The 25,482-nt window shown below is 44.1% G+C and overlaps 1 long non-coding RNA gene across 1 annotated transcript in view; it reads left to right on the forward strand.

The window, feature by feature from the left end:
• The window catches only part of LOC309349721, a 43,701-nt gene extending 25,299 nt beyond the window's left edge, over positions 1 to 18,402 (forward strand). The window contains exons 2-4 of the long non-coding RNA XR_014160133.1: positions 14,057 to 14,182; positions 14,445 to 14,698; positions 18,027 to 18,402. This is a non-coding gene — a long non-coding RNA (uncharacterized lncRNA). The remainder of the gene's footprint in view (positions 1 to 14,056; positions 14,183 to 14,444; positions 14,699 to 18,026) is intronic.
• The last annotated feature ends 7,080 nt before the right edge of the window (positions 18,403 to 25,482 follow it).

Here is a 25,482-nt window from a genome sequence, read left to right on the forward strand (position 1 = left end):
CCTCCTCCCCATTGCTTCCCTTCACCTGTGTGAGATCTTCCCATCATAATTGTAATGGTTCTAGGGGTTGCTTGTGCGTAAATCGGCGCCACGCTTGGCTGAGTTACCTGGGTGAACCCTTTCTGTCCGGACAGCCACTCACCCATGGCTGTCTCAATCGCTGGCAGAATCAGTCAGTGGGCATTTCTTGAACTTCTTCCAGCAAAGAAGCTCTTTGACGCCTAGTCTCCGCCTACTCTCCCTGCGCGGAAGCCTTCTGCGCAGGGAGGGTGTGGGCAGCGGAGGACCCGTGCTCTCCCCGCTGGTCTCCAGTGAGGAGTCATGGAGCCACCTTGCCGATTCCCCTATCTGCCCCCCTTCTCCACTGGTGCTACACTGATTTCCTTCCCCAGAAGATGGGCTGCCTCTCTCCCTCCTGGGACGCTCTCCGGAATCCCTCTGGAGCCCTCCATCTCCCTCTGGCTCCGATGGCAGTTCCCTGCCAATAATATATATTTTTTTCTAGTTGCTTTGATAAAATAGAGTAACTTGAAAACTGTTAAATTATAATTACTTCTTTTGTCCTTACACTCTTAACAATTTCCTATTAAGAGTTCTGCTTTAACACCATATTTCTTCCTGTATTCCCCTATGCATTTCCATTCTGTATAGAATTTTTGATTGGAGCAGCCCCTGATTGCTGCAGTCATTTTTGCCATCTCGGCAAACTCACAAATCTTAACTTGCTATTCTGTCATTTGTGGTACTTTTTCTCTTTTTCGATATTTTGCCATAAGTATTCTTGCAGCTGCAGTTATATACAAAAATATATTCCTTTTGTCCTTGGGTATGTTGTTTGTCAATGAACTCAGTAAGTATGACTCTGTTTTTTTTAAAAAATAGAACTCCTGAGGAACTTTTTGATCTACTCATGTACCTCATTCCAAAATTGTCTTACCACCTTACACCCCCACCACATATGGTATAATGTCCCCATCTCTTGCACTTCCAGCAGAGATTTGGATGCTTTTTATAAATTTTTGCTAATTTTACTGGGGTGAGAAACAATCGAAAACACATTTTCATTATATTTTCTTTTACTACATAACAAGCTGTAAAATTTATATCTGTTTTCCTACACCATATATTTTGTAGATGTGGATCTGCTCTCGTCTAATTTTCAAGAACAAACATGCATAAGGTATCTATTCAAAATCAAAGCTAAATCATTTGTTGCTTGATGCACTTCATGTTGCTACTTAGTAGCTAAAGGAAAAGGTAAAGGGACCCCTGACCATTAGGTCCAGTCATGACCGACTCTGGGGTTGCGGCGCTCATCTCGCTTTATTGGCCGAGGGAGCCGGCGTACAGCTTCGGGTCATGTGGCCAGCATGACTAAGCCACTTCTGGCGAACCAGAGCAGCACACAGAAATGCCGTTTACCTTCCCACCGGAGCGGTACCTATTTATCTACTTGCACTTTGATGTGCTTTCGAACTGCTAGGTTGGCAGGAGCGGGGACCGAGCAACGGGAGCTCACCCCATCGTGGGGATTCGAACTGCCAACCTTCTGATCGGCAAGTCCTAGGCTCTGTGGTTTAACCCACAGCGCCACCCTACTTAGTAGCTACTGGTATATTAATCTCTTAATGGTTTATGAGCTGTTGGATACTTCCAGACATCACCTCCTCCTGCTTCTTGATCTTGGCCAGATCCTACCTAAACTCAGAAGCCTGCAAAATGGAATCTCTGCAGCTGAAAGGCAGAAAGCTAACATTTAAACTAATAACACCACTGATGTATATTGGTAACTGACAGCTCCCTGGGTTTCATTAAATTGTCTCCTGACAGCTGAATCAATGCCAGACAGCATCAAATGCTTGCTTTTGGCCATGTTAGTGCTTCACACGCGTGCTATAGCATCAAAACTAGCTGGACACATAACTAAAAGCTGAAAACAAAACAAAGCCAGAAAATACAACAAGGGAAACTTTTTGAGAATCTTTGCGCAGCTCTTCAAACAAGGGAAGGATGTAAATTTTGGGAAACATTTTACAGCAGCTCTCTATCTTGACTTTGATTTTCTAGACGAGGAGAAGAACATTTCAAGCTTTAAGGGCCAGGCTGCTAGGGACATGTGGATGCTGTCGAGAGCAGCAACTCTGCATCTCCCCGGTAACACCTCATAAAAAGAAGATACACACTTGTGATATCATTACACTCCTAATTCCCTGTCGCCTGCAAGTGCTAACCCATGAAACAGAGATCTTGTTTTCTGCATGTCTTCCTGGAGATGTGATACAAGTGTTCACCCCGGCATGCTGAAAGAATGGCTGCCATGAGATAACTAATACTGGGGTGTGCTTAGGAACATTAATTCTTTTCCTTGGCCTCCAGCAAATTCTGCTGGACCACATCCCCCTAAACAGAGCCAAAATGGAGACAACGACAACCCCATGTGGGCTTTTTGTTGTTGCTGCTATCATTCACACATAAACATCTGCTGTCATGATCCTGCCTACCTCAAATCTTAAGCATCGCACAGTATGTTCTGGCCCCCAGTCTTCTGGTATTCTGAATTGCCTTATAACTCACCCAATAACATTGAACTCCTCTTTGCAAACAGACCTGTGCCTCTACACATCTTATTTTTTTCCTTGACATTTCCATGGAAAGAATTCTGTAGGCTTCAGTGATGAACTAGAGCACAGCAGACAACAATATCTGCAGGGACACAGGTTGCCCACTCTTGTTTTAGCAAGTAGAAACTGTCTTATCAGTAATTCGTATCAGGTCCATGCTGAATGTCTGCCAGCAGACATTTTCACAGCAAACAGTGCTTCCAAGAGGCCAAAATGCCCCTTGACCTCTTTCACTTCCAGAGTGCTGCTTGCTGTCTGATTGGCGGAATCTATGGCATAATTTTAAAAAAACAATCCAAAGTATTTCTTCATGCTGCAATAGCTCAGTTGATTGGGTATCACATAGCAGAACAATCCCACAAATGTGCTATTCAGCCAATGAGACTTGCTATGTGATGGCATCACCAAGCCAATTCAGAGTGAGCACATTTGTGATGGCTGAACATGAGGAATCCCAGCCTGCACAGGAGTCCCCACCTCCAGAACCAGCTGAGCCGGGGCTGGGTTTGAGCCTGAAGGGTCCTCACCTGTGCTGGATCCTCAGGTGCAGACACCAGCTGAGTCTGCTCTGGCTCCTGAGGTGATGGAGGACCCATTGCCTGCAGGTGCTCCACTCTCAGGCCTGTCAGGGGAAGCTGAGGTTGCCTTTGGGTCCGGTAACCCTCCAGCCTCTCCTGAGCTGCAGAGGCTCAGGGCAGAGAGGCGGAGGGAACTAAGTTCTTGCAGGAGGAGTGCTCGCCTCCAGGCCAGGAGAGGCGAGTCACCTGTGGACCGGGGCCGCCCTATGCCTCGGGGCAGATAAAAGCCAGCCAGCCCCAGTCCCAGGTTGCAGGAGCAACATTGTTGGTAGCCTGTTCCTGCCTGCACCCTGTCCTGCTCTTCTGCCAGAGTTCCTGACTTCACCCAACTCCCTGCCTTGGACCCTGCTTCAGCTTTGACGGACAGCCTCCATACCGCACCCTCGACCTCAGACTGGGCTCGGACCTCACCGCACAGTTAACCCTCGGGACCAGAATAACATTGGTTTCTATCAGTCACCCTTCCCTCCCCACAAAAAAATCTGCAGAAGTATATCCATCTCTCATCAGGAATCAATGTGTTATTAGATCCGCTTTCATATTGAGGGGCAGCAACAGCCAAAGGGTGCTAGATTGCTCTTTGATGGGGCCAGAGGAAGGAGAAGGAGATGGGGGGAATGCTGAACCCAGAGCTCTCAATACAGTTATATTACCATCCTCTGGCTGATCCTCATAATAATTAACAGAAACACTTTTTTATGAAGTTGGACAGACATAATAAGAAGCAGCCTGGTTCAAGAGCCTTTCTGGAGTTTGATCTCATTTGATTTCCCTACCATCACCAAAACCCTTCCACTGAAAATGGAAATAAGGTTGATTTGCTTGGCTGACGATGCCAACATAGCCTCTTCTGCATAAGCCTTATTAGAAATGTGCTAGAATAAATTCGGGGGGCAAGGGTGTGCTTCCCAGATTTTCTGGTTTCTTTCTAATCCATCTCTTGAGACAGTTGTTGGCATTTAATATGTTCCCCATAGATAAAATGAAATTTGATCATTTTGTTTGGACATCAAAGAAAGGAAATGGTCAGAGTATTTTTTGGGGGGGAGAGGGGGGCCTTGGCTTTAGAGCTTTTGCTGATAATAATAATAATAATAATAATAATAATAATAATAATAATAATAATTTATTTATACCCTACCCATCTGACTGGGTCTCCCCAGCCACTCTGGGCACCTGTCATTTATCTGGCTCCACCCAAGCTCCACACAGCCAAGCTGTGTCCCTCAACCTACCCGGTGCCATCATAAGAACACCAAAAAAGCCCTCTGCATCAGACCAAAGGCCAATCTAGTCAAATGTCCTGTCCACACAATGGCAAACCAGTCAGCTATGGCCTGTATATGAAATACTACTCCAAAATTCCACAAACCCCCTAGACGTAATCAAAAAACAATAGACTATGAGATTAAACCCATCCAATGGACTAGAATGTGATCTAAACCTCTCTTTAATTCCATATCAGTGAAAAGAAAAGAAAAGAACTCACTCTGAAACTCACTTATAGGTGGTACTGGACACCACGGAAACTAATGCTAATATTCCTAGGAGCCTCACCAAAATGCTGGAGAGGATGCACCTCCACAGGCACATACCTCCACATGTGGTGGGAATGTCCTAACATCCAACTCTTCTGGACATCAATCATACAAGAAATATGCAAAATAACTAAGCAAGTATTAGAAGTCACCCCAGAACAGGACCTACTGAACATCTTCCAGGACAATAATGCCCACTCACATCACAATGAGCTCATAACCCACCTACTCTCAGCAGCCAGAAGCATCATAGTCAGACACTGGAGAGACCTGTCAGGAGAAAGCATGGACCAATGATATCAAATAATATGGGAAACAGCCTTATTAGAAAAACTAACCAACAAACTGAAACTGACATGGAGACAAATAGAAGAAGACGCTTGCACCCCGGTATGGTTACCCTTCATCACATACATAGCTCAACAAGACAGCAACAAGAACCCACCAACATCATACAAATTAATTTGGCTAACCTGATCCAACCTGAATGCAATCATGCTCTTCCCACTTGGGATTCCAAGCCACTGGCAATAATGTTGGAATCTCCACTCTACCGAGCGACTCCTCCGGTCGAGCCTTCATTCTCTCCTCCGACGATAATTAACGACCTGAGCCTCTGATAAGGCTCCAAGCACGTTCCCATTCAGCAGAGTTTCAAAGCAGCAGAAGTGGCGAGATTTATGAGCTTTATTTCTAACTACGCAGACAGAAAAGAAAACATCCTCTCTCTGTGAAAGACAGAGAACAACCGGAACAAAGGAACAAGAAACCAGTAAAGACCACATCTGTCTCCCATCTCCCATGAGACTTCCAACAGTCTGGAATCTCTGGAATGCAAAACAGAGTCTTGTGACTCCAAAGCACTGCACAGTGGCAACACACAGAAACCAACAAATGAGAGGTGTATTGTCTCCATCAGTGGAGGCAGAACATTGCCATTTTGACATGCAGTCATTGATGCATTAATCATCCATGAGCCTGCCTAATCTTCTGTTAAAGCCATCCCCTGAGCTAGGCTTCACCTCTCTCACCTGGTTCTACTCCCACATCTTCCTGGGGCCATCACTTAGCTCCTCCTCACACAGCTCTAAACCTTAGGGAACCTGGCAGGAGAGTTTTGAGGCCTCCGGTCAGGAATGGCCCAAGCCACTTTGCTGCCTGAGACAAGATGGTGCATTCCCATTCTGTGCAGAAAATCTAACTAGACTGGTAATTGACTCTTACTTCAGTGCTGGCGATGGAACTAAGTCTCCCACCACAGCCTTGGGCAGCAAGCTAGGTTAGGAACTGCAGGACAAACCACATATTTCTAGCCACTTTTCACCTCTCAGCATTTGCCGCAACTGCCTCACTCTACCTCACAGAAGTGCTGGCCCTGCTGAGGCTGCACAGCCTCCATTAGCTCACCAAATTAGACCCCAGCTTCAGAGCTGATGCAAGCCCTGCTGGTGACCTGCCATATGGCTTCTTTTCGTCCCACTTTGTTTTTCTGTCCCTCTGCCTTCACCTTCCTTTGGTTCTGAGCGGAGGAAGGCATCTTAGATCCCAGGAAACTGATGTGCAACGGAGCCTCTCATCTGCCATGTACAAGCAAATCATTCTGTCTCTCCCCTTGTGCTCTGTTTTCCCAGCCAGCACAATTAGTATAATTATCTCTCTGTTCACACCTCAGTTGACAGCACAGACACTTCCAGTTTAATGGGCTGAGACACCGATGAACCCAGAAAACAGTTCACGTTATTGTTCCTGGTTTCAAACTGTTCAGTATATTTTACTCACCACTACCTGCTTCAGAGCACAAAGTGCGGGAGGGGTAAAACCCCCCCTAAAATCTATTCTGTCTCATTTCATTGCCTCGTACTTTCTTTGAGTTATCATAAAACTGGAGTTAGAAGAATGGAGGAAGGCTCTTTCAGTTTTCTTTTCTTTTCTATTTTCTTTCTTTCTTTCTTTCTTTCTTTCTTTCCTTCCTTCCTTCCTTCCTTCCTTCCTTCCTTCCTTCCTTCCTTCCTTCCTTTCTCCTTTCCTTTCCTTTCCTTTCCTTTCCTTTCCTTTCCTTTCCTTTCCAAAAAGGAAGCCCAAGGCAGTTACATCTAGGTCATCCTTTGTGGAAACCACCATGCAGACTCCAACCCCTTCCCTTGTTCTGCACTTGAGGAACTGAATCTTTTTGAATTCTGATAAAAACTGACCTGATCCACACCTTCTGGCAGAGTCAACCCACCCACGAGGAAGCTGAGTCACTGTTGCTTATGAGGAGGCCTGTGTGGTGAAACCAAACCAGCAGGAGTACCAGATTAGCAGTATCAGTGCATTTGCACCATCCCAAGTTCTCTGCCAGGGACGTGGGTGGTGCTGTGGGTTAAACCACAGAGCCTAGGGCTTGCCGATCAGAAGGTCGGTGGTTTGAATCCCCGTGACGGGGTGAGTTCCCATTGCTCGATCCCTGCTGCTGCCAACCTTGCAGTTCGAAAGCACGTCAAAGTGCAAATAGATAATTAGGTATCCCTCCGGCGGGAAGGTAAACGGCGTTTCCGTGTGCCACTTTGGTTTGCCAGAAGTGGCTTAGTCATGCTGGCCAAGCTGTATGCTGGCTCCCTCGGCCAATAAAGCGAGATGAGCGCCGCAACCCCAGAGTCGGTCACGACTGGACCTAATGGTCAGGGGTCCCTTTACCTTTACCTTAAGCTCTCTGCCACCTTGCCCACCTCCCTTTTCGTAAACAGCAGCAACTCAGGTATTGGAAAACCAAACCAGCTCCACCATGCTGTCCCCTGCTGAATCCTTGCAAATTCCTATATGAACTCATTTGATCCACAGCTCTGAAACTTATTAGCAGGTCAGAACCTCAATATGCATGCAGATTATGCACTTTTCAAAATTTAGGATGTTATTCTGTGCATACCTAATCCCAAGTAAATATGCGCAGAACGGCACCCTAATTTACACGCAGGACAGATTTTGGAAATTTTGTGCACTTAAAATCATTTGCAGTCATTACCATATAAGAAATGTATGGCTGCATCAGAGATACATATTAGCACTTACAATATTCAGAAATACAAACCCATAATTTGAATTGCATGAGAAATATGGTTGTTGGTTTTGTTTTGTTTTAAAATCTCAATCAAATGTATGTACAAAATAATAGAAACAATGTGGTGGGAGGAACAATGATTTGAAGAATATGTGTTTATAAACAAGCCTGGATTCCGCCCCCCCCCAAACTAGTGTATCGTGTACCAAATGAAATGTATTTTGACCTTTAACAGACAGTGGCGCTGATGATTCTTGCTTTCTGCCTCTCTTGTGCTGACAGGAAGAAAAGCACCATGTTGCAAAAGGAGCTGCTCAGATTTGTTTTAGATTTGACATTATATGCTGCATAACTCAAGGGTATAAATTTTGATTACCAGGCAAGAATGGAAGTTTTTTTAAAAGAGAGAGAAAGAGAGAGTCACTCGTAGAAAAGTTATTTCAGTTTAATTGAGTTTTGAAATACTTTTGCATACACAACTTATTGTGATGTCACAGACTGCCACCTTAGTAAAAAAAATCCCATTAGCTTTGCCATAGCTTTGCTCTTGACAATGCATTCTAACTTCATGAGCCATCAAGATAACCTTTGTGCAATCGGACGAGGGATGTTTATACGTGCTTCAATCCACCCCAACGCTCATTTGCACTTTCATCTGGCATCTTCTGACCTGTTGCAGCTGGCTTATTTCTTCCTTGTTCTTTCCATGTGAAAAGAACAAGCATGAATGATGCATTCCATTGGATTTTTAAATCTAACCTTTGATAATTTTACGAATTTGAAGAGGCTTTATAAAAGCTTTTTTTTAAAAGCATGAGCAGGAATCTCCATATTGGCCTCATAATCTGCTCTAGATCAACTTTGATAGCAATGATGTGTGTTGACAATTTGAGAGAAAATAAAACAACTATGTTGTTTTTTTAAAAAACAAAAACCGCAATGAACTTTGACAATAATCTAAAAGTCAGTGCTAAATTCTCAACCAAGGGTGGTTGTTTGCCATATATTTAGTGAACTTGCCACAGGTGATGTTAAGATGTCATAGAATTCTCATTTCATTACATCTCTCTCCCTCTCCCTCTCTCCCTCCCTCCCTCCCTCCCTCTCTCTCTCTCTCTCTCTCTCTCTCTCTCTCTCGGCTGCTTTTATAGTTGCCCATGCAAACCGAGACTTAGATTGCCATCTTTATCCACTTACCTAGAAACAAGATCAATTGTACTCAATGGGACTTTGAATAGTTATGTATAGGATTGACTAGGCATGCATAGGAATGTATAGGCATTCAAAATAATACATTGCTATGAAGATCACTGCAGCTCCTGACAACATTTGACATTCACAGCAGATGGTAATTCAAAAGAAGAAATACTGCTTCCACTTTAAATCTAGTTTTTTATTTTTATTCACTCTGACTATATCATGACTCCTTTATAAAATAAGGATAGGCTAGAGTTCAGTAACTTTTGTAAGTGTGTGTGTATGTATCTATAAAATGAAAACGGCAGCTATTTATATCCGAAAGCACTCAAGAATTGAATGATAAAACAGACAAGGAATAAAAAGCAGAAAACCCTGAAGATTCAGCATAAGATGAAATGCCAGCATAGCATCTTTTTATGTTCTTATGGACGAATGTATGGAGGACCAGTCCATTAGTAACAATAGCTACACAGGACATCTGTGATAAAAGATAAAAAGTATATATATATCTGAGTATCCTACCTTAGGATCGAAAAAGGGAATGATTCTTGCTCGTGAGTTTCCAGGAGGATCTAAGTCACTACATCTGGAAACAGAACAGTGGAGCATAGCCAAAGCTAAAATCAAAAGTACTGCATCAAAGAGTTAAACATCTTTGTGTATCTCAGTTTCTGCAGGATTGTATGTTGATAATGATTATATTGTCACCGATATACATTGCACTTGGCCACAGTTTATTAGTTACCCATATGAACCAGAAGTTCAACCTCTGTGCTTATGGTCATGGGAGCTCTGGCTGCAATATGCTAAGGTTAACAAAAGGCATAATCCTCCCCACCCGCAATATAATTTTCATTGGATTTCTTTTTTCTACTAATTGACTTCAAATTAAATAGTTACATTAAATAGCGTATTGCCTTCCCACCCCTACTTCCACAATCTTTTTGTTTAAACACTTTCTATGCGGGTGGCGCTGTGGGTTAAACCACAGAGCCTAGGGCTTGCCAATCAGAAGGTCGGCGGTTCAAATCCCCGCAACGGGGTCAGCTCCCATTGCTCCCTCCTGCTCCTGCCAACCTAGCAGTTTGAAAGCACTTCAAAGTGCAAGTAGATAAATAGGTACCGCTCCAGCGGGAAGGTAAACGGCGTTTCCGTGCGCTGCTCTGATTCACCAGAAGTGGCTTAGTCATGCTGGCCACATGACCTGGAAGCCGTACGCTAGCTCCCTCGGCCAATAAAGCGAGATGAGCCCCGCAACCCCAGAGTCGGCCACGACTGGACCTAATGGTCAGGGGTCCCTTTACCTTTACCTTAGTGCATTATATATCAAACTCTCGCCCATTACACAAATCCCTCTAATACAGTTACTTTATCCTTTTTCTTCCACTGCTCCTATCTCAAATCCTGCCCGTGATTTCAATTGTTTGTGGTACCTTCCCCAATAGCCCAAACAAGGCCTTCATTCTTCGAAGAAATGGGAGAATCCCAACATCATCATGCAATCTTCAATGTGCCATATGCTATGCTTTTTGAAAAAGATTCCCAGTGCACATTATAGCCTGTTTTTACTCTGATCTGACATGTAAGAGTATATTTGGTACTACTTAGAGATCCATTTGTATGTATATGTGGATTTGTGGATTTGTATTTGAATGCAAGCCTTCAAGAGCAGAATACACACATATAGAGAGAGGGGTGGGTGTGTATGTGTTAAATTTCAGATAAAACTATTCAAGCCAAAGAAATTGTTTTAAGACAAAAAAAAAAATGTATTCCACTGCTATGTCAACGAAGAACTTTTTCTTTCAGTCCTAAGGAAAGAAGGGAGAGGGAGAGGGAGCTGAAGTTGACATTCTCACAGTAATCATAGCTCTCCCACACACTGCCGCATACCTGGAATATATTGAATGTCTTATTAAAATTCAATCCAAATGGTACATTTTACAATAGCTAGGACGATGTGCTCTGCCCTCAGGATTGCACACATGGCTGGCTTCAAGGCGGGTTGAATGACTGCATTTCAGGGGATGGAAAGAATGTTAACTTTTTGCATTTCTTGTCATGGCGCTGGGTAAAAATGATAATGACCACTCCCCGCTTAAAACGGGGGGGCGCCCTTTGCGTGGACGCATGCAGCCCTGGATCTGGAGTGGCCCCATCAGCATAGGCTTTGCCTTCCCTCAGGTGGGATACCTGGAGGTCTCCGCCTACCTCAGTCAGTTGTCCATTCCCACCTGGGGAAGCGTTACCAAGGAGACCAGGCCAGGTAGGGGAGGGATTACTTGCCCACACAATAGAGGGAGGATCTTACCTGGGAATCCTCACTTGACTCCAGAGCTTCTCCCACCCTACCCACCCTCAGTTAATGCATTATTTTGCAGGTTAACTTTTCTTCATAGGTTTTGCAGGTTAATTTTTCTTCACAGGTATGCGGGCGCTGCTATGTTAAGGTCACTGTCAAAGGGCCGGAAAGGAATTTCCCTGCATTGGCAGGTTTCGCCTTTCCTGTAGCAAAATGTCACAACTTTGGCGGTATCATGCCTTGGGCGGAATCCTTTAGTCCATCTTCCTCTTTGCAGCAGCGATACCAGGGTTCCCCGTTAAAGGGGTTTCTGAAGGGAGGCTTTGACCGTACGCCGAAAGGTTGTCATTGCTCTCCCCTGCAGCGGCGGCATAATGGGGGCGGCTATCTCTGCTTGAACATATGTTCTCCAGAGCCGGCCCATCCCCCCCCACACACACACTGGATAACCCTGATGCTCCCTAGGTCCCCGGCTGGGGACTGGGGAGGGAGAACGCCCAATGCCTGAGCCAAGGTCTACCCACATTTGAAATTTAATAAAGTTGTGGCCAATTTCATCCCATAGCATGTTGTCTTGAGTCGTTATTCCACATAACGGGGGGGGGGGGGGCGCTTGGGATCTGGGGACTCCGCCTGTCCACGCAATGGAGTGCTCTCTCTGGATTAATTGCAGGTTTCTTATTGGATATATGCATTGCCCTTTATACATACGGAATATAAGCCAAGGTTTATGTACCACTAATTATGATAAGAAGGAGAAGCTAATGGAAATAAATGTGTGAGGTAGCAACATTTGAAATTTTACTGCGGAGTAGAAAATGGCTTTGAAACAAAAACTGCAAAATAGCTTGAACCTGGCAAAGGGTGCATCTTTTCTATAACTTAGGGGATGCGCCACTAAAACAAAGTTTTGCACCAAAAACAGATGTAACGCTAAACCAATGTTTAGTGGTATGTGTAGGAGCAGAAGAAAGCTGCTTTCTGTTCTTGGTTGCATTCAGTGTTTTTTTTCCCCTGGGGGTATGCATGCCCCTATACATTTTGTGAATCTAACAGGAGAAGAAACTAAAAATAATAATATTTTGTTTGTTTCTTGTCCAACACGGTGAATCGTCAGTTCCATTGCTACCCCTGATGGCGGCCTCCTTTCCTGTCATACGGAGTCTCATACGGAATGAGAGTATCCTGAGTCTCCTGTCATACGGAGTCTCATACGGAATGAGAGTATCCTTAAACATTTATTTTTTTTTTAGAAAAAAAGCACTGGTTGTATTAAGCATCAAATCATAGCTTATCGACCATAGTTTGCCCAGAAATCAGGATTGGAAATTATGGTTTGATCTTGGTTTTCAATACTAGTTTCTGGGCAAACACTAGTGAGTGCTATCCGATTTCCTAGATTTTGAAGCAGCGGCAAACTGTGGTTGAAAGGTTGGAGTAGCACATACAAAAAGCTTCTCTGATTCCCACACAGCACCAATATGGTGCCCACATGCACCACTGTAGTTACTGCTGTCCTTTATGAAGGGTCTTCATAAACATCACCTCAAAACGCCACAATGCACAAGAGATGCTTTGCTGCTTCTGTTCAATTCTCCCCTACATTGAACAAACCTTCCCCCTTTACCCAGATTTCATTCAGTGCTGGGACTGGAGGCCTGCTCTCCTCTCTGTTCTAAACAAGATAAGGTAAAGGAGGTAAAGGACCCCTGGACAGATAAGTCCAGTCAAAGGTAACTATGGGGTTGCAGCGCTCATCTCGCTTTCAGGCTGAGGGAGCTGGCCTTTGTCCACAGACAGCTTTCTGGGTCATGTGGCCAGCATGACAAAACTTCTTCTGGCACAACGGAACAGAATGATGGAAACCAGAGTGCACAGAAACATTGTTTACCTTCCTACCGCAATGGTACCTATTTATCTACTTTCAATTGCGTGCTTTTGAACTGCTAGGTTGGCAGGAGCTGGGACAGAGCAACGGGAGCTCACCCCGTTGCGGGGATTCGAACTGCCAACCTTCTGATCACCAAGCCCAAGAGGCTCAGTGGTTTAGACCACAGCGCCACCCGCACCCCACCCCTCTGATCAGAAGAGATGTACAAAGAGGATTTCTCATTGTGACTGTTAAGTTGTGGGTGAACATATCAGACGACACAGCGATTCGTCAGACAGCTCTTGTTTATTCACAGGCCAGAACAGAACTGAACTGAAGGGTTCAGCCAACCTGCTTATATAGAGCTCAACTACAAAACAACAGTAACAACTTTCTGTAACTATCCAATCACTGAACGTCACTTTCAATTCCTTATTTGCATATGCGGACCTGAGTGAAAACTATCTACAGTATCCCCCTGCTGGCCCAGGGTGAGAACTTCAGTACATAACAGTGACCATGGTGGTGGCTTATGCAGGTGCCTCTCCACCCCCAATTGGGGGCATGTCTGACCATTTTGTGGTCCTGTTTTTAATTTTTTTTTGTTATTTTGGATGTGGCAGCCTTATGTCATGCCCCTCCCACGCCAGCCGTTTTGTAACTGGTGCCCGCGGCATTTTCTCAAAATTCAAATGTCTCCACTGGTTCCCCCTAAAAAGGATTAGCAACTCTTATCGTAAAGACAGTGGTTCTGATGTAAATTCAACTTAGATGTTAACTTGCCGAGTGAGCTGCTGTTTCTCTGTCTGAAACCAGCCTGCCCCTCAAACGTGGGGGTAATTATACCAATCTACTTCCAGGGCTATTGTAGGATTACTAGCACAGCACACAGTTCTCTCTTTCCCCCCAGAAATTGCTACGGTTGTGACAAGTCAAAAGAGTCAGCTTTGAAATGACTGGGGGATGTACAGTACAGCATTCCTACGGAGAAGAATGCTGTAGTGAAAACTTTGCCAAGCTGCAGTGGGGTTTAAAGGTAAGTCACCTCAATCTTTACTCCCACTCTAACCGCTGCCATCCTTGTAATGCCAGTTCATAACATTTAACTTTTGATTTATTGATCTGGAGCTCAGTATGCTGGGAATCAAAGTCCTGGGCCTGGAGATGCATCTTGCCTTTTGATCCCTACTGGTGTTTTACTGCTATTCTCTATCATTTTGAGTTAAGCGGTGCTCTCATAGCTTCTAGCTCTTGTCAGTCTATTTAGTGTATAAAAGGCTGCCTGTTTCTTCCCTTAGGTGCATCACAGAACGGTCAAATCTCATAATGCCATATACTATACATAATTTATAGTCCGGGCTTAAGATGAACATGCAAGGAGAAGAGATGGCGATCGAGCAAAATGGATGGAAGCAAGAAAGGTCAAAGCCATCCATTCCGCAGATGGGGAGATCTCACCGAAAAGATGCTGGCATTTAATCTTGATGATGAAACCTGACTCAAAATTGGAAAATGTTTGCATTCGGGGAAATACATCTACCCAAAATACAAGGTATCTGTAGAACAATTCCTGACCAATTTAATCTTACCGTTTTCAAGCTATTTTTGAGAAAACCTTGGGATATCTCAGAAAGGTTATTGAGAGGGTTGGGGGGTGGGTTTCAATTAGCAGGCGAGTAAGAATGGTTAAGGGACGCGGGTGGAGCTGTCGGTTAAACCACAGAGCCTAGGACTTGCCGATCAGAAGGTTCAAATCCCCGCGACGGGGTGAGCTCCCATTGCTCAGTCCCTGCTCCTGCCAACCTAGCAGTTCGAAAGCACGTCAAAGTGCAAGTAGATAAATAGGTACCACTCCGGCGGGAAGGTAAACGGCGTTTCCGTGCGCTGCTCTGGTTTGCCAGAAGTGGCTTAGTCATGCTGGCCACATGACCCGGAAGCTGTACGCCGGCTCCTTCGGCCAATAAAGCAAGATGAGCGCCGCAACCCCAGAGTCGTCACAACTGGACCTAATGGTCAGGGGTCCCTTTACATTTACTAAAATGAGGCTGCATTTTGTGCTGTATTTCAAGCCGTATTTTAATTAACAGTTCATTCATTCATCCCCTATTACTTTTATTGTAATTTATATTTGGTGTTAGCCGTCCTGAGCCCAGCCCTGGCTGGGAAGGGTGGGGTATAAGTAAAATATTATTATTATTATTATTATTATTATTATTATTATTATTATTATTTTCTTTAAGTTATCGTCTTTTGTAACCTCCCTGTGGGGCTCTTGGGTGGGCGGCCCCCACCACTCTTCCTCATCCAGCCAGTCTCTGCCACTATCTCACCCTTGAGATTCTCCCCAATTCACACTCCTTGTTTCCTCTGGCGCACTCTACACTTCTCACCAACCTTTCCTCACATCCTCCTTGAGTGCTTTTGCCAGACTGGAGTGTTCCCTCGAATTTTAATATTGCCTCGTGTTTGCATGGGTTGAGGATAGAGAGGGGTGCCTGGGTGCATGCGCAAAGGCACATGCTCAAAAGGCAATGTGGCCCTGAGGTTGAACAGCACATTCCCTGTAAGCACCTACCCCTAATTACCTATTTGCAGCATTGGGAAGAGGTGATTTGGAGTAGGAAAAGAGTTTGACTTGATCTGCATAATTAGCAAACGCTTTGCATAATGTGCCCTCATTCAAATGCAGTTCGAATGCCACAACCTTAATCCAGTGCAACTAACTTCATTTTGAATTGCTATGCTTGGCTTTCTGCAGCTTAGACTGTGTGCATTTGTCGTTTTGTGTGTGTTTTTGTGCAAACCTGGGACTGTATTCTCTCGTAGGGAGCATAAAAACAGGGTTTTATTTGATGAAAGAAAATATGCCTGCTTTGGAGGGGGAGAAATCTGCTGCTAATGTAGCCGCTGCATTGTTAGTTATTTCACAAATGCATTGAATTTGAAGTGAGCAAAACCGGCAAATATATCACACGGTTCTAAATGCCAGCTTACCGCTGTGCATGGGCATTGTAACTACCTGTCCTTGAGCGAGGCAATTCAAGCAACAATATAAAAAGAGAGAGACTTTAACATGTCTGGCTCCATCTAAGCCAGAAGGACGGAAAGTATGACATATGAAAGCAATATACTGTTTAGTGTGAGAATCAATTTTGTTATTTCTATAACAGATTCGCTCTTCTGGTTTCCGCATTCTGTTTTTACAATGTCCCCTGCATTGCCCTGATATCATTTTGCATTGGCTTGCCTTGTAAAAATGGTCACAGAGCAACACTGCCATTATATTGCCTCTTTCCCTACCATAAAGTCATTGCTCCAAGCCTGCAATGACAGAGATTTCTTTTCTCTTTACATCACAGAGTCATTTTCTGTGAACTTGCTTTTTAAATATATATATATATATATATATGTATATATGAAATAACATAATCTTCACTGACTCTGAATGAAGATTTGCTTTTAGCTAGATTGCATTGCACGGGTCAATTATATACTGGGCTCACACGAGAGTCGTTTTATATAGGGGCATGCACTGATTTTCTAATGAATGAAACACTGAACCAAATGAGGTCCATTTGGTTCAACGTTCATTCAGTACCAAACAAATGCCATCTGTAAGAATTTAATCATCCCACTCAGGGGTGGGGATGGTTATCTTTCTCCCATGGCAGTAGCTAATGTGGGGGCAGATGTTGCCCAGCAGGTGTCATTTTATTTTTTCAGAACTGCCTATCACATGGTTCTGGAGCATTTTTGTGGGAAATGGCAGTCACCAGCAGGGCTGTCACTTTTTTGTGGCGACCGCCATTGCCCATTCCTAGAATGCGGCAGAATGCTGTACGGTCTGGGATATTCTGGGAACAGAAAACAGCGGCTGGCAAATCAGGTATGTTGCCACAGCAGAGCAAAGAGATTGAAAGGAGCTCAAGTCAGCAAAAACAAATGTGAGCATTTTCATTTTGAATAAATGAAAAGATAAGGGTCGTATCCAGTCAAGGACTTCTAATGCCCCTTTCTCTGCACCCACCAAAAATCTGTTCCAGGGAAGGAGAGGGAGAGGAAGGTTGATTGTGCAGGTCCTTGCACTAATTAATAGTGAGCCCTGCTCCTGTGAACAATGGCTCCTCTGTGGGAGGAAAATATATGGTCCTGTGATCCACATGCGTGGGTAAATAACAAAAGAACTGGCTGGGTGCCTGGATTCAAAACACAGGTGAAACTCACTCCCCAGCAGGAGAGGGCCCCCAGTGGCAGAGCTGAAACTCACACAAAAAAAGGCAGCAGTATAATGTGGGAATATATGCTGTTAAACCTTTTCATGTCCCATTTAGCTTGCTTGCAAACAGCACTCCTCTCTTTCTACCCCTCTGGCAATGAACAGACCACACATTGTTAAGTAACTTTAAATACTTTACTTGCAAAATCTCCAAAGGTCAGATTCATGCATTTCTCCAAGCAGCAGCAAGGAGAACACAGGCAGGATGTTCTTGGGTAGAAAATACAGAACAGGCATAGGCAAACTCAGTTCCATGTCACAGTGAGAAAGAGGGGGAACAGGAAGAGAAGGTTTCACTTCCTCCCTTATTGGAGAAGAGGGGGACGTCACCTAGCTGAGTCTAGGAATCCAGTTCTATTTTCTTAACCCCTTCATGCACTAACTGGCACTCATGCATGTTTGACTACAGTCTCACACATCCTTCCTATGGGGAAAATCTGATGGAATGATGTCCGTAACCATTCTGCCCACAAGTAGGCCTTTTGCAGTGATGGTTGGTGTCAACTGGGACTTACAGGGGGGAAAGCAGAGAAGCCAACAATAGGAGAAGCACGAGCCAATGACAAGCAGAGCCCACTAATTCTAATCCTACTCTTCCTTACAGGAACAAAACTGAGGAGGAGGAAGCTAGCAAGAAATGTCACCCACTGGTCACCTGTAAGACAACAGGTGGTTAGGAAATGTGTGAGGGCAGACTGAGTTTGGTGAGGTACAAAACCATTTGGCTTAATGGACCAATTTCCATTTGAGTGCAGCTCTACAGATAAAGCATGTCCTCCCGAAAAGAGGGCATGTGTTATGGTGAGACCTGGAGACTGACCTTCTGGTTGTGTGTGGGTATATTGGACAGCCACAACACTTGATTGGTAGGTCCCTCATTGCTGGGTTTAATTTGGCCAATGGGGAGCTTTCAGAATGAGCCAAGGGACTTATATATGCCTATGCACGTGACCCAGAGCTTCCTCTTTCAGCTCATGCATCAGAACACCCGCCCACCTCTCCCTATATTTAGGGCATTGTGCAACTGACCTTGCTTATGCCATCATGTGTCGTCTGTCATTGGGACAGGGGCTTGGCAGGAATTTTCCCCACTTGGCTGATTGGCTGTTGCCATTTGGGTTTCGCTTGCCACGTAGCAAATCATCACAACTTTTAAGGTTGTGGATAGGCTCTGGTTCAGGTGATAGGGATGGGAGAGCGGTCTCGCCATCCCTATGTGAAGGGTATTCTGTTAAAGAAATCCAGGGACTCAACTTGGTTTGGTCAACCCCCAAGAGGGGGTTGTGCCCGTGCCTGAGTCCATGGAAGCATCTGGGGAGTGGACATAGTCTGTTCCCGGGCTTTCCACCTACCTCAGGTGTTCACCCTTGGCTGACCTATGATAGAGCTCTGGGTCAGTGTCATCTGCAAGGGTGCAGGGAGCTAGTCAAACCAGAGCCTATGCAACCACTGTAATCTGTAATCAATAAAGTTGTGGCCAAAATTCTGCCCAAAACCAAAATTAAAATTTGACTCAAATGTGTGTTTATTTAGGGGGGAGGTCTCTGGGTCTGAACACGCAAGTGCATTTGGAGCTGATATGGTCACATTCTGACTGTAAGGTAAAGGTAAAGGGACCCCTGATCATTAGGTCCAGTCGTGACCAACTCTGGGGTTGCGGCGCTCATCTCGTTTTATTGGCCGAGGGAGCCGGCGTACATGTGGCCAGCATGACTAAGCCGCTTCTGGCAAACCAGAGCAGTGCACAGAAATGCTGTTTACCTTCCCGCCGGAGTGGTACCTATTTATCTACTTGCACTTTGACGTGCTTTCGAACTGCTAGGTTGGCAGGAGCAGGGACTGAGCAACGGGAGCTCACCCCGTCGTGGGGATTCGAACCGCTGACCTTCTGATCAGCAAGTCCTAGGCTCTGTGGTTTAACCTACAGCGCCACCCGCGTCCCACCTTCTGACTGTACGATATGTTATTTCTAAACACTTGAATTAGTTCTTATAATCAAAGATGGGTTAGTATGTGACCACTATGGGGTGAGCAAGCTCAGTTTCATAGGACTGGGGTCTTTTAAAGTACACAACAGCAATGCTGCCAAAAATACCCATATTGCTCATGACACTTATTATGTAAAATGCAGCAGCAGGTAAATATCCATGTAGGTCTTCATGTACCCTTAAGGATTCCTTTCACAAAGAAACTGTTCAGTTTGAAAAGAGCTCCTTTAAATATTTAAAATATGAATAGCTTCTCCACCCCTTCTCTGGCCGATGAAAGGGGAGCTTGCCTTTAGTTTTTGGAAAACATGAAAGGGGTCAGATCACTAGTATTAGAAGCTTCCCTCCCTCTTTGAGAGATGTGCTCTTTCAAGACATCAAATAGAAAAACACTTTTCTCTTTAGTCTACCAGTCTTGCACAATGTGTCGCACTCATGAAGTCCTTTAATCCCATTAGAGTTTGCACAGACCATAGAGAAAGTCTGGGAAGTGGGGGTTACTTTTGAACAAGCTGGAAGCTTCTGAAACCCAGTATACAAAAAATAATGTTCATTCAGTTCAGTTGTTTTTACCAGCACATCTGTTGACCAATCCACAACATATGCAGCTTGGGTTGATGTTTCTTTTATATCCAGTTTACTAAGAAAGGGAGCAGTCATCACTGAACATGGTGACATAAAAAGAGTCCTTCTGGACCAGACGAAAGGCCTATCTAGTCCAGCATCCTCTTCTCACAAGTGGGTCAACAAGATACCTGTGGGAAGTAAGGTAAAAGCATAGGGGCCCCTGACCATTAGGTCCAGTCGTGGCCGACTCTGGGGTTGTGGTGCTCATCTCGCTTTATTGGCCAAGGGAGCCGGCGTACAGCTTCCAGGTCATGTGGCCAGCATGACTAAGCCGCTTCTGGTGAACCAGAGCAGCACACAGAAACACTGTTTACCTTCCCGCCGGAGCGGTACCTATTTATCTACTTGCACTTTGATGTGCTTTCGAACTGCTAGGTTGGCAGGAGCAGGGACTGAGCAACGGGAGCTCACCCCGTCGTGGGGATTCGAACTGCCGACCTTCTGATCAGCAAGTCCTAGGCTCTGTGGTTTAACCCACAGCGCCACCCATGTCCCTCTATGGGAACTAGCTCTTCTCAATAAAGCCCAAAAGAGCATAACAGCACTTTCACCACATGTGAGTCCCAGTAATGGCAGTATGGAAACAGCTTAGCGGGTGTGGGACTAAGCCCATAGCACAGCTGAGCCCACACAGCCTTGCCAGACTATAGCATGCATCCCCTCTGTCTGTGCAATTTGTGGCACCAATCCATAGGGTGGCCCTCCGTGTTTCATTTTCTCTCTCTCCAACTACTGGAAGAGGTGGGACCAGTGGGGATTCAGGGCCAGGACCAGTGGGTCTCTGTGATGCCGTTGTGTGATTTTTTCAGGCATAAGGTAAGAATGCCTGAATAGGTTTCTAATGCTTGATGTTTTTATTATGTTTTTAGATCTGCTGTAAGACGCCCAGAGTGGCTGGGGAAACCGAGCCAGATGTGCAGGGTATAAATTATAAAATGCAAGGCATGAGAAGGCTCATTTCTCACTAAATGATTGTAAGATAAAGGTGAAGGATCCCTGGACAGTTAAGTCCAGTCAAAGGAGACTATGGGATTGTGGAGCTCATCTCACTTTCAGGCCGAGGGAGCCGGCGTTTGTCCACAGACAGCCTTCCGGGTCATGTGGCCAGCATGATTAAGCCACTTCTGGCACAGCGGAACACCATGACGGAAACCAGAGAGCACAGAAACAGCATTTACCTTCCCGCTGCAGTGGTATCTATTTATCTACTTGCACTGGCATGCTTTCAAACTGCTAGGTTGGCAGGAGCTGGGACAGAACAACGGGAGCTCACCCCATAATGGGGATTCGAACCGCCAACCTTCTGATCAGCAAGCCCAAGAGGCTCAGTGGTTTAGACCACAGCGCCACCTGTGTCCCATTATTATTATTATTATTATTATTATTATTATTATTATTATTATTATTTATTATCATTATCAGGGCTACTATTTCTAAAGAAAATAAATATTATAAAGGCAACGTAAGTCCCCAGGGCACTTTAAGCCACAGGATTCCTTCTCCCAACCATCTGCAATGGATCCGAAAGTGTCTCCTCTTTAGGAACAGAAATACAGCATTCAGAGTTGAATGTTTGAAATGCCCCCATCACCTTCTCCAAAGACACAAGTCAAAGCCTACAGGAGATGCGGTTCTATATGGTATTGCCACTTAGGCCACCAATCTATTGATGCCTCTTATTAGAGAGTGTATGAATAGCATAGTCTCACCCTAAAGGCTGTGATTCATACACATATTACAGAGAAGGGAAGAGATTCCGGACATAAAATTTTAAGGCAGTTCAGCAATATAGTATATTAATGCTACCCAGCTAACCGAATCAAATTAAAAGTGAATAAATAAATCGATAGCAGCTGTCCCCTCAGTGAAACTGGTTTGTCTCTTAATTACTTTTGCAGTACCCAGAGAATTCAAGGCCAAGAAGATCTTGGTCTCTGAGCTCGTAAATAAACACATTGCAAAGGGAAGAACTGCAGATCTACTTTTCAATACATTTATGAAGTCATATTAATAAACCTTTCACATGTGCTCAAATCACCCAAACCTTTTCATACTATGAGTTATGTTGTCCTCAGGATAACTTCATCCAAACATTCCAGTACGTGAAATGGATGGAGAATTATATATACTGGTTTGTTCTGTTTGTGTTTGATGGTTGATATGAAAGGTTATTTAAACATATGCTGCTTTATGGCTTGTAAATATAGGTCATAATGCTCACTATGGTTCAGTAAGTGGGGGAAGGCAGAAGTCATATAGAGTCACTACCATGTTTCATTAAAAAAGGATAATGTTCTTTTGCGAAGTCAGAAAGATTAAAGGTCATATTAAAGCTTTGGTTTTTACAGCCCTGTCTCTGAAGTTATTGGGTTATACAGGTACAGTAAACAAAATTTAGGACATGTCGCTTGCATTCAGAATACAGAAGGTGATATTTTGGAAGTTCAAGTAACAAGAAAAGCCATCTTCAGGCTCTATGTTTAACTTCAATTAAAGGCAGGCAGTGGGTATTCAGCAGCAAACCAGCTGCTTCTGATTAGAAACACAGGCATCTGCTGTTGTGAAAACAATATATGCTAACCTTATTAAAGCTCAGTTATTTTTATTTAATTTAATTTTTATCTTCTGAACTGCCCAGGTAGTTACTTACTATATACCGGTAAGTTTAGTCTCTCTCTGTGTGTATATATGAACCCACAATAACGGGAAAACCATCCCTAAGACATAATGACTTCAACTGGCTGCTCGGTTACGTGACTGGTTCACAATTTCATATGACTGCTTCTACTATAATTTAAGGAATAAATTATAACTCTTGTCAGGTAGGTGTGTTTCCTGTTCTGTAGTGTAGTGAGTGCCTTCGAATACAAGTTGACACTGCTGTTTCAGTTAAATCCTACTCTTTCCAATGTATTCTTTATTATTATTATTATTATTATTATTATTATTATTATTATTATTATTAACTATGAAGGCAGAGGTCATTCTGCTCTTGTACTTTGCTTTGTGTCAGATTCAAATGTACCTGTAGCGGAAAAAGAAAAGCTAATTTCTAGCGTATATTTTTTGCTCAGAATGCTTTTTCCCATTTTAGATCCATCTTTGCTTGTTTATAATGATGCAGCTGCCATCCCTCCACTTCTGACTTTGAGCGCTGAAGTGTGTGTAAGCAAAATAGGTAATTCAGAAGGAAATGATTGAATCAAGGCAAATGAGAAATAATGAATTGACAAATCCTGAGTACGGAGTACACAATGGCTGGCAAACTATGCCTCTGCTAATTTCCAGTCCCTAATGATGCTAGAAATATATAAATATCAGCAGGTCAGCTAGTTACAGAGTGAAAAAGCAGACAAACCAATAACTAATTGGCTGAAGTAAAGCAAAATAATAATAATATTTGTCCTTGGAGTGCAAGCAAGGATAGACAGACAGACAGATGATAGATAGACCTTAAATTTTAAAATGCGGATGTGACATGTTTCCAAATATGTATTATGCAGAACTTTAGATGCAACTCTCTCTTGAGTGAACATCTGCATTTGCCTCTGCATAATGCCAAGCCTGTGTGTGCCTCTGCATAAAATGTGAAATAGTTCAGAGTACCTGCTCCCATCATGATCATATGCTTTGGGCAAGAACTGGGAAGTCCTCGTTCTGACTCAGCTATATCTCAGCTTTGACACCTTCATTTACAATATAATAAGCCTTGCAATGTTGTCATGATGAATGTGATATAAGAATAATGCATTCCAAGTGCTTTGACCGCTTCAGTGAGCTGCATAATGGCACAACTTGGCCTGTCTCCATACCACATTTGGTCTACAGTGTTGTTTAATTTTGTCCTAGTTCATTTATGTATTTAGCTATTTCCCAAGGCTGGCCCAATACATTTTGCTACCTGAGACAAAGGACAAGATGGCTGTCCCTCCCAATTCCATGTAAAGAAACCAACTGGATTGATATCATAAGAAAAAGATTAGAAAAACATGCTAGATCAGACCAGTGGCCAATCTAGTCCAGCATCCTCACACTAGCCAACCCAGATACTTAAGGAAAGTAAATGAATTTTACTTCAAAACTGATGGATGGCTATGTCCTCCTTTGCACTTGAAAGCAGCAGGCTCAATTAAATGGGCCAGAAAGGCTTCATGGCACACTCAGCTTTGTGTTTCCACCTTCCACAAAGTGCTGGCCCTCTTCACATCTTCCAGCTGAGGCGGCCATCTCATTCTGCCTAATGGCAGGACTAGCTCTGCCCTGCCCGATAATTTCCTTTCTAAAATAATAATAATAAATTTGGTGCAATAATGGCGTTGGTGTGTTTTACCTGGTTCTAACAGATCCATGTTCAAATACAGTGGTACCTTGGGTTAAGAACTTAATTCATTCTGGAGGTCAGTTTTTAACCCGAAACTGTTCTTAACCTGAGGTACCACTTTAGCTAATGGGGCCTCCTGCTGCTGCTGTGCCTCCACCGCATGATTTCTGTTCTCATCCTGAAGCAAAGTTCTTAACCCGAGGTACTGTTTCTGGGTTGGCAGAGTCTGTAACCTGAAGCGTCCGTAACCTGAAGCGTATGTAACCTGAGGTACCACTGTACTCCTGTCTGAAACAGTCACTCTTCACGAAGGTTTCCCAATCCTGGGTCTCTAGCTGTTTTAGGACTACATTTCCCATCACTTCTGACCAGTGGTCCTGCTAGCTAGGGATGATGGGAGTTGTAGTCCAAAAAGAGTTTGGGAAGCACTGGTCTAGACAATGCTGAGCTAGAGATCTGCATTGAGACCTGTGGCCCTGTGGATCCTGCCATCTGAAGCAGTCGTCTAACCTTACCTGGATTGCTGGACCTTTGGTCAGTCTTGTTATCAGACACCTTTCTGTTTATGGGAGGGATTGGTAGAAGGTTCCAGGCTCAATCTACAGGACTGGGAATGTTTCCTGTCTGAAATCCCGGAGCGTCACTGACAGTCAGTGTAGGTAATACTGAGTTATATGGATCCAATGGTCCCCACTTGGCCATGAAACTCACCAAGCAACCATGGACAAGTCAGCCTAACTTACTCCGCAGGGTTGCTGTTGTCAAAAGGGTGAAATAGCACTGTTCTTTGCTCCTTGGTGTAAGGGTGGGATTCATCCTGGGTAGCTCAGTGAGTAGAGCATCAGCCTCTTAATCTCAGGGTTGTGGATTTGAGTCACATGCTAAAGGTTCCTGCATTTCAGGGAGTTGGACTAGATGACTCTTGTGGTCCAACTATACAATTCTAGGATTTGACTGGCAAATGGGTCCTGTTGAAATTGTTGAGCTGTTCAACAGCTTAAAGTTGGATAGCTCTGCCAATAGCTGCCTGATTCATCACCAACAAGGTTTATATCATCTCACTGGTAAATAATAATAAAAAATATAAACTATTGCTAAGCAGTATAACGACTATGAAATAACTA

The sequence above is a fragment of the Podarcis erhardii genome, assembly GCF_964252035.2.
Source record: "Podarcis erhardii genome assembly, chromosome: 9".
Taxonomy (NCBI): Eukaryota; Metazoa; Chordata; class Lepidosauria; order Squamata; family Lacertidae; genus Podarcis; species Podarcis erhardii.